At 35.7% G+C, this 8915-nt stretch overlaps 1 pseudogene; it reads left to right on the plus strand.

Annotated features, from left to right (window-relative positions):
- The first annotated feature begins 5766 nt into the window (after positions 1 to 5766).
- Positions 5767 to 6995, plus strand: LOC118617009 (annotated as a pseudogene).
- Positions 6996 to 8915: the final 1920 nt, after the last annotated feature.

An 8915-nucleotide genomic window follows, 5' to 3' on the forward strand; every position in this document is an offset into this window, starting at 1 on the left:
ATATAGGTTTTAAGCATACAATTCTAGAATACATCATCTGTATATTATATTGTGTGTTCCCCACTCAAAGTCAGGTCTCTTTCCATCACAATTTTTCCCCTCTTTACCCTCCACTTCCTTCCCCCACCCCCTTTACTCTTGTAATCACCATACTGTTGTCTCTGTCTCTTTTAAATACTTCACCTTTTCCACCCAGCCCTCTAACCCCCCTCACCTCTGGCAGTTATCAGTCTGTTTGCTGTATCTATGAGTCTATTTCTATTTTGTTAGTTTATTTTGTTCATTAGACTCCACATATAAGTGAAATCGTATGGTATTTGTCTTTCTCTGACTGGCTTATTTCACTTAGCATAATACTCACCAGGTTCATCCATGCTGTAGCTAAAGGTGAGATTTCCTTCTTTTTTATGGCCAAGTAGTATTCCATTGTGGATAAATATACTACAGCTTCTTTATCCACTCATTTACTGATGGGCTCTTGGGATGTTTTCAATCTTGGCTTTTGTAAATGGGGCTGCAATAAACATAAGAGTGTATATATTCTTCTAATTAGTATTTTGGATTTCTTCAGATATATTCCCAAAAATTGAATTGCTGGATCATAAGGCAGTTCCATTTTTAATTTTTTGGGAAACTCCACAATGTTTCTGACCATGGCTGTACCAATCTGCATTCCCACCAACAGTGTACAAAGGTTACCTCTTTTCCACATGTTAGCCAACACTTTTGTTTGTTCATTTATTGATAGTCATTCTGGCAGGTGTGAGGTGATATCTTATTGTGGTTTTAATTTGTATTTATTTGATGATTATTGATGTTGAACATCTTCTCATATGTGTATTAACCATCTGTATATCATTTTTGGAGAAGTGTCTATTCAGACCTTTGCCTGTTTTTTAATTGGGTAGTTTGTTTAGTGTTGAGTTGCATAAGTTCTTTATAAATTTTGGATATTAACTCCTATCAGATGTCTCACTGACATATATTTTCTCCATTCAGTGGGTTGTCTTTTTATTTTGTTCATAGTTCCCTTTGCTATGCAAAAACTTTTCAGTTTGATGTAGTCCTATTTGTTCATTATTTCTTCTGTTTCCCTTTCCTGAGGAGATATAGCAGTAAAATACTGCTACATGAAATGTCTGAGACTTTATTGCCTATATGTTCTCCTAGAATTTTTATGGTTTCAAATATTACATTTAAGTCTTTAATCTATTTTGAGTTTATTCTTGTGTATGGTATAAGAAGGTGGTCTAGTTTCATTTTTTTGCATGTATCTGTACAATTTTTCCAACACCATTTATTGAATTGACTATCTTATTCCATTGTATATTATTGCCTCCTTTGTTGTATACTAATTGGCCAGATAAGTGTGGTTTCATTTCTGAGCTATTTTGTTCAGTTGATTTATATGCCTGTTTTTTATGTCAGGACCACGCTTCTTTGATTACTATGGCCTTATACGATAGTTTGATGTTAGATTATGTATTTCTCCAACTTTTTTCTTCTTTCTCAAGATAGCTGTGGCTATTTGGGGTCTTTTGTGGTTCCATATAAAATTTATTCTATTTCTGTGAAATATGTCACTGGCATATTGATAAGAATTGCATTGAACCTATAGATTGCTTTGGGTAGTACAGACATTTTAATTATGTTAATTCTTTCTATCCATGAACACATATGCTTCCACTTACTTATATCTTCTTTAATTTCTTACTTCAGGGTCTTATAGTTTTCTGAGTACAGGTCTTTCACATCCTTGGTTAAATTTATTCGTTGGTATTTTATGCTTTTTTAATAGTAAATGGGATTATTTTAAAGATTCCCTTTCTAAATTGTTCATTATTGGTTTATGAAACTGCAACTGATTTCTGGATATTTATTTTGTTTTCTTCTACTTCACTAATGTATTTATCAGTTCTAGTAGCTTTGGTGGAAACTTTAGGGTTCTCTATATAGAGTATCAAGTTATCTGCAAATAATGAGTTTTACTTCTTTCTTTCCAATTTAGATGCTATTTCTTTTTCTTCTTATCTGATGGCTGTGGCTAGGATATCATTACTGTATTTAATAAGAGTGGTGAAAGCAGACATCCCTGTATTTTTTCTGATCATAAAAAAATGCTTTTAATATTTTTGCCCATTGAATATAATGTTGGCTGTGGGTTTATAATATGGCCTTGATTACTTTGAGGTATGTTCCCTCTATTCCCACTTTGTAGAAAGATTTTATGATAAATAGGTGCTAAATTTTATCAAATGCATTTTCTGCACCTATTGATATGATCATGTGATTTTTACCCTTAATTTTGTTTATGTGGTATATCACATAATTTGATTTGTGGATATTGTGCCAACCTGTATCTCCCAAATAAATGTCACTGATCTTGGGAATGTATTGCTGCATCTGGTTGGCTAATATTTTGTTGAGAATTTTAGCATCTAAGTTCATTGGGAATAGTGACCTGTAATTTTCTTTCTCTGTTTTTATCTTTATCTGGTTTTAGAATTAAGATAATGCTCTCTTTGTAAAAAGCTTGAGAGTCTTCCCTCCTATTGAAATTTTTGGAATAGTTTGAGAAAAATAAATGTTAGTGCTCTTTTGGATGTTTGGTAAAATTCACCTGTAAAACCATCTGGTCCAGGACTTTTTTTAGGGGGAAACTTTTTATTACTGCTTCAATTTCATTAGTTGTAATCGGTCTATTAGAGATTTTCTGATATTTTCTGATCCAGTTTTGGAAAATTTTATATTTCTATGAATTTATCCATTTTGTTCAGGTTGTCCAATTTGTTGGCATATAGTGTTTCAATGTTTTGTTGTTGTTGTTGCTATTGTTTTTACAATCCTTTGTATTTTTTTTTTTTTTTTTTTTTTTTTGGTGTTAGTAGCTACTTCTCTTTCATTTCTGATTTATTTATTTGGATCTTCTCTTTTTCTTTATGAATCTGGTTAAAAGTTTGTCAATCTCATTTATTTTTACAAGAACTAGCTCTTGGTTTCATTAATCTTTGTATTTTTTTTTTTAAGACTCTATTTTGTTTATTTCTTCTCTAATCTTTATTATTTTCTTTCTTCTAGCTTTGGGCTTTGTTTGTTGTTCTTTCTCTAGTTCCTTTAAGTATAAAATAAGATTTTTTAATTTGAGAATTTTGTTTTATTTTTTGAAGTAGACCTGTGATGTTCTGAATTTCCCTCTTAGGACTGCTTTTGCTGTGTCCTGTGTGTTTTGGTTTATCTCCTAGATTTTCTTCTTGGAAGTGATATTGAAACTTAGTACAAAAGTGAAACAACACATAGGTGTCAACAAATAAAAATCAATATTGACTATAGTGTTGGGCAAATATCTTCAACTCCTCTGCAATATCAGGTATTTCTCTTTTAGTTGTTTGATTATTGGGAGATCAAGAGGTTCCAACGAAGGAGCTTGGCAGCTGTGATCATTAGAAAGATACTTGAGGACTCATGACACTGGTTACCTAATTATAAAACTGGAATGAAACTATTTCAACATTTTAATTATGGGTCACACAAAAGATGGAGGTAATATTGAAGGCATGACCACTGGTTGACTTGTGAACTAACACTGAGTGATCAGAGGCTCTTCTCCTTTCCCCATCCTTGGAAGGTATCTCAGTCCACCATTTCCATAGAGCTACTTCAAGGGTATAGCCTAGAGAGAGTAATGTGGTTTAAGACTATGTGATTGAACTCCATGAAGGCCTCTACATAAACTCTTAAGATTCTGATGAACCAGTGCGGTGACCTACTCATTTTATGGCCACCTAAGACAAGCTCTTGATTATTAAAACTGCTGTCTACCAAAATGGAGTGGCCTGCCTTTCTTTCATCTCTCCAGTTGTGTGCAGGGACCAGTTTTGAATTTACCCATGAATCTCTTGAGTTTGCAAACTGCAACAGGTGAGTAGTGCACTGATATTAGCTTTATTTTTATATGTGAAAATTCACCATTATCCGTAAAAACTAATGGAGGCAGGTGTCATAGAGTAAGAGATATTCAAATTATTTATTAAAAGATGAATAGCAGTTTAGCATTAAACAAGGAGAAAGAATAGTAGGATAGTGCTGTGTATTTAAAATTGAAACCCATGAATAAAATATTCTGGAATTCTGAAAAAGAAGTATACATTTTTATTTAGCTGGAAGTGGTGGGCAGCAAGGGGCTTTGGAGGTGATTAGAAGTAATTAAAACAAGGAAAATAGCATTACTTAATTTATGTCTTAAAATATATATATTTAAAATATTTTAACCTTTTGACAGAGATAAGATTGAGGGGGCAACAGTGGATAGAACAAGGTTAGTTCAAGGTTTTGCATTCAGGAATGTGCTGATGGTTTGAAATAGTATAGCTATAATAGAAATGTTTGGTCATATTAAGGTAATAAAAACTCAGGGGAAAGAACTTCTGAGATCCAGGTAGTTAAAAGTAAGTCTCTTTCCTACAGTGAACACTCTTTACATTTAATGGCATGTTAAATGTAAATACTTTTTAAAAAGATTTGGAATTGATTTTTAGAGAGAAAGAAAGGCAGAGGGAGAGAGAGAGAGAAAGAGAAACATCAATGTGAGAGTAGAACATCGATTGACTGCCTCCTGTACTCCCCCTACTGGGGATGAGCCTGCAACCCGAGCATGTGCCCTGACCAGGAATTGAACCAGTAACCTTTCTGTGCATAGAGCAATGCTCAACCAACTGAGCCACACCAGACAGGGTTTAAAGTAAATCTTTTGAAGATACCAATTACAGACTTTGTTTAATTTATTGAAAGGATAAAAATGTACCCAATATAGGATGTGATTATTTGCATATCATTGTATGATGACTAAATGGCATTTACCAATATTTAGTATATAGGTTTAACTGAAAGTGTACTTAGATCTGTTTTTCTAGATAGAAAGAAATTGTAATAAAATGTGTCATTTATCCAATGTGCAGACTTAAAATAATGACTTTATTTTCCCAAGTGTCAATTTGAACAAAAATCATCTAATTTCAATTGTAATCCAGTAAATTGGGTACAAAGTGATTGAGAGGTGTTAATTAGTTTAGGGACTGTTGACCTTTCCCTATGCTATTTTTTATTCATTTTCTCTGAGAGGAACTGACAGAATTATGGGTTTCTCAGAAGTATATAAATCGAATGTAGGAAATTTTTATGAATATTTTTAATAAATAAATATTTGTCCCATCCCTACACCCTTCCCCCCAAAATACTTATAGAGGGCCATGAATGCAATGAAAACGTTTACTGTGATAATGTTTACTAGAGACCACTAATTTGTATTTAGTCTCTAGTTAATAGAGACCATTAAGAAGCATTCTTTATACATTGATATAACAGGATTAATTATCCAAGAAAAGATAAAATAGTTATACCTTCAAAAGTTTATTACATATGTTCCAATTATCATTGCCAAATTACTCTAAAATTGAACAGCTTAAAACAACATTTTACACTCACAGATTCAGTGGTCAGGAATTTGAACAGGACATAGGGAAAACTGATGTTTGCTTTGGGGATGGTGCTGGGGAGTCTCAGAGTCTGGAGATAATATATGACGAAGGGTAGAATCATCCAAAGACTTGTTCATTCACCTGTCTGGCACATGGGCTGAGTGATTGGGTGTCTAGAACTATTGTCAAGACTGGAAGTTCTACAACATTTGGTTACATTTAAAATGCACATATCCTCAGCTCTTCGGAGGACTCAATGACCTTGGGTCCAAGGCTGGAGCCAACAGGCATAATGGACAAATCTAAAAAAACTGCACTTCAGGGCCAGTTAAGACCAATTCCACCTGGTGATGGTCCAAAATGTATTCTGGTGACACAGCAATTTCCTTCTCAGCATCAGTTATCTGCAAATAGTGGCCAGGCTCAGCGGGTCTTGTGTCCTTCTGATTCCTCCCAGTGAGTTCCATTACAAGCACAAAAACTTCTCTCCAGCTGTAAACCAGCTCAGAATCTGAAGCAGAAGCAATTGCAGGCAGCCAGTGGCCCTTTGCCCTGTCTCCAGGCCTCCGAATAGTATGCAAAAGAGTGAGCAGCCCCAGCCACCAGCCCTGGAAATAATTCTGGAAAGAAACTGGCATCAACACAGAAAAATAAGAATCAATAAAAAGGCAATGGGCTTTGGAAGATTTTGAAATTGGTTGCCCTCTGGGTAAAGAGAAGTCTGGAAATGTTTACTTGGCAAGAGGAAAACAAAGCAAGTTCAGCCTGGCTCTGAAAGTCTTATTCAAAGCCCAGCTGGAGAAAGCAGACGTGGAGCATCATCTGAGAAGAGAAGTAGAAATCCAGTCCCACCTGAGGCATCTAAGCATTCTCAGGCTGTATGGTTATTTCCATGATGCCACCAGAGTTTACCTAATTCTAGAATATGCACCTCTCGGAGCTGTCTATAGAGAACTTCAGAAACTGTCCAGGTTTGATGAGCAGAGAACTGCTAGGTATGTCACAGAATTGGCAAATGCCCTGTCTTACTGCCATTCAAAGAAAGTTATTCGTAGAGACATTAAGCCAGAGAATTTGCTCCTTGGATAAGCTGGAGAGTTTAAGATTGCAGATTTTGGATGGTCTGTACATAACCCATCGTCCAGGAGAACCATGCTCTGTGCATCCTGGACTACCTGTCCCCGGAGATAGTTGAAGGCCAAATGCACAATAAGGTGGATCTCTGGAGCCTTGGAGTTCTTTGCTGTGAATTTTTAGTTGGGAAGCCTTCTTTTGAGGCAAGCACATACCAGGAAACCTACAAAAGAATATCTCAGGTTGAATTCACATTTCCTGACTTTGTACCAGAGGGATTTCATTTCAAGACTGTTGATGCATAACCCCAGCCAAAGGCTGACCCTGAAAGAAGTAGTGGAACACCCCTGGATCACAACAAATTCCTCAAAACCATCAAGTAGCCAAAAACAAGCAAACAAACAAACAAACAAACAAAACAAAGAATCTACCAGCAAGCAATCTTAAAGACTCTTGCTGCAGGGGGAGGACCCCATGAGCCAGGGCTGTTCTGTCATTGGTCAGGAACACACTCCTGACATGATCTTGCTGCCCTGTGCCTGCTTGCAATCTGCAGCACTATGGAAAATACATAGAAAAGTCCACTTCAATAATTGTGACACTCTGAAGCACAAGTAGCCACGAGAAGCATGCTAACTTCACTGGTTGGATCCTCCCGAGGCAGAGTTCAGGTGTAGCCGCCTGGCAACCTGTTTGGACTAAGACCTCCTTGAGGAAGGTGAACTCAGAGTTGGTTATGGGCAGAGTGGCCCCTTTGCCCTGACCCAATCAGCCAGGAGCTGTGCAATAACCTTCCCAGTACCTGAGTGTGTGTGTAACTTACTGGGTGGCCACACCTGGTAAAGTTGTCTGAATGAGTATGTGATTCTTTTAAATGTTATAATAAAGAAATGTCTGTTTCCTGGTTAAAAAAAAAATTGCAGATATCCATCCTGGCTGGTGTGGCTCAGTTGGTTGAGCATTGCCTTATGCACCAAAAGGCTACTGGTTCAGTTCTGGTCAGGACACATGCAGGAGACAGCTGATCAAAGTTTCTCTGTCACATCAATGCTTCTCCCTCCCTCTCCTTTCCTCTTTCTCTAAAAATCAACTTTAAAAACCTAAAACAGTACACATATTTCATGCCACAGGAATCTCATTTCAAGTTTTATCTTAAATAACTCTGCAAAGAACACATGTATAGGAATGCTGACTGAATCATTGCTTGTAATAATTTGAATCACATGACTTCCAAGCAAGGAAAAACTGAGCCAGCTTTGCAAAATCACACAGCATCACTTCTTGCCAACCCCATTTGTCAAAGCTACCACAAATAATTCCAGATTCAAGAAAAAGGCAAGTAGATATTAACACTTGGTAGGGGACTTATGATGGTGTATTGTAGAAGGGACATACTGTCATTGCTTTCTGCTATAACATATAGTGATTTAGCTTAGTGTCTAGCATGTAAGAACCACTTCAAAATGTTAATGATTATTAGTATTACAAGATAATTGTCATTATAAAATGTACGTAAAAAGCTATAGTCCAACTTGAATTTTTTAGCTTTTTTAGGTCAACTGTTATAACAAAAACTATTCAAATAAAAAAAAACTCAGATTACAGAAGAGAAATCTACATAATAGACCTAGCTTTCCAATTGGCAAGAAAATTTAATTCATTGATTGAAGTGTAATAATTAGACTTAAATATTATTCAATCTAATTTTTGATATTTTTCATATTTCTAAAAGAAATAGTTATTGCTTTAAAATAATTTTTAAAATCTAAAAACCCCATATTTTAAAAAGGGACTTTACTTTTTGACAAGGGAAAATAAAAAGCAACACATGGAACCTGGCCAGTGTGGCTCAGTGGCTGAGCGTCGACCCATGCACCAAGAGGTTGCCAGTTTGATTCCTGGTCAGAGCACATGCCCAGGTTGTGGGCCTGATCTCCAGTGGGGAGCATCCAGGAGGCAGCCAATCGATGTTCTCTCTCATCGATGTTTCGATCTCTCTCTCTCCCTCTCCTTTCCTCTCTCTCTAAAATCAATAAAAAAATAAATTCAAAAATGAAAAAAAGCAACATATGAGTAGTTTTGACCACTGGAAAACTTGTCATAATCAACTTCATATAAAATTAATGAACATAATATGTAAATCAAGTGGTTTGTCAAAATAATATGACAGTAATTGATTCTATTAATAGTAACCAGGTCTTTTCCACATGAGATCTTTTTCTAATTATAATTATTTTATTTTATTTCTTTATTGTTAAGAGTATTACAGATGCCCACCATTTTTTCCCACTGCCCCCTCCACCTAGTTCCTGCCCCACCCCTGGCCTTCATCACACTATTTTTTGTGTCCATGGATTATGAATATAT

This window comes from Molossus molossus, unplaced genomic scaffold (assembly GCF_014108415.1).
Source record: "Molossus molossus isolate mMolMol1 unplaced genomic scaffold, mMolMol1.p scaffold_m16_p_5, whole genome shotgun sequence".
Taxonomy (NCBI): domain Eukaryota; kingdom Metazoa; phylum Chordata; class Mammalia; order Chiroptera; family Molossidae; genus Molossus; species Molossus molossus.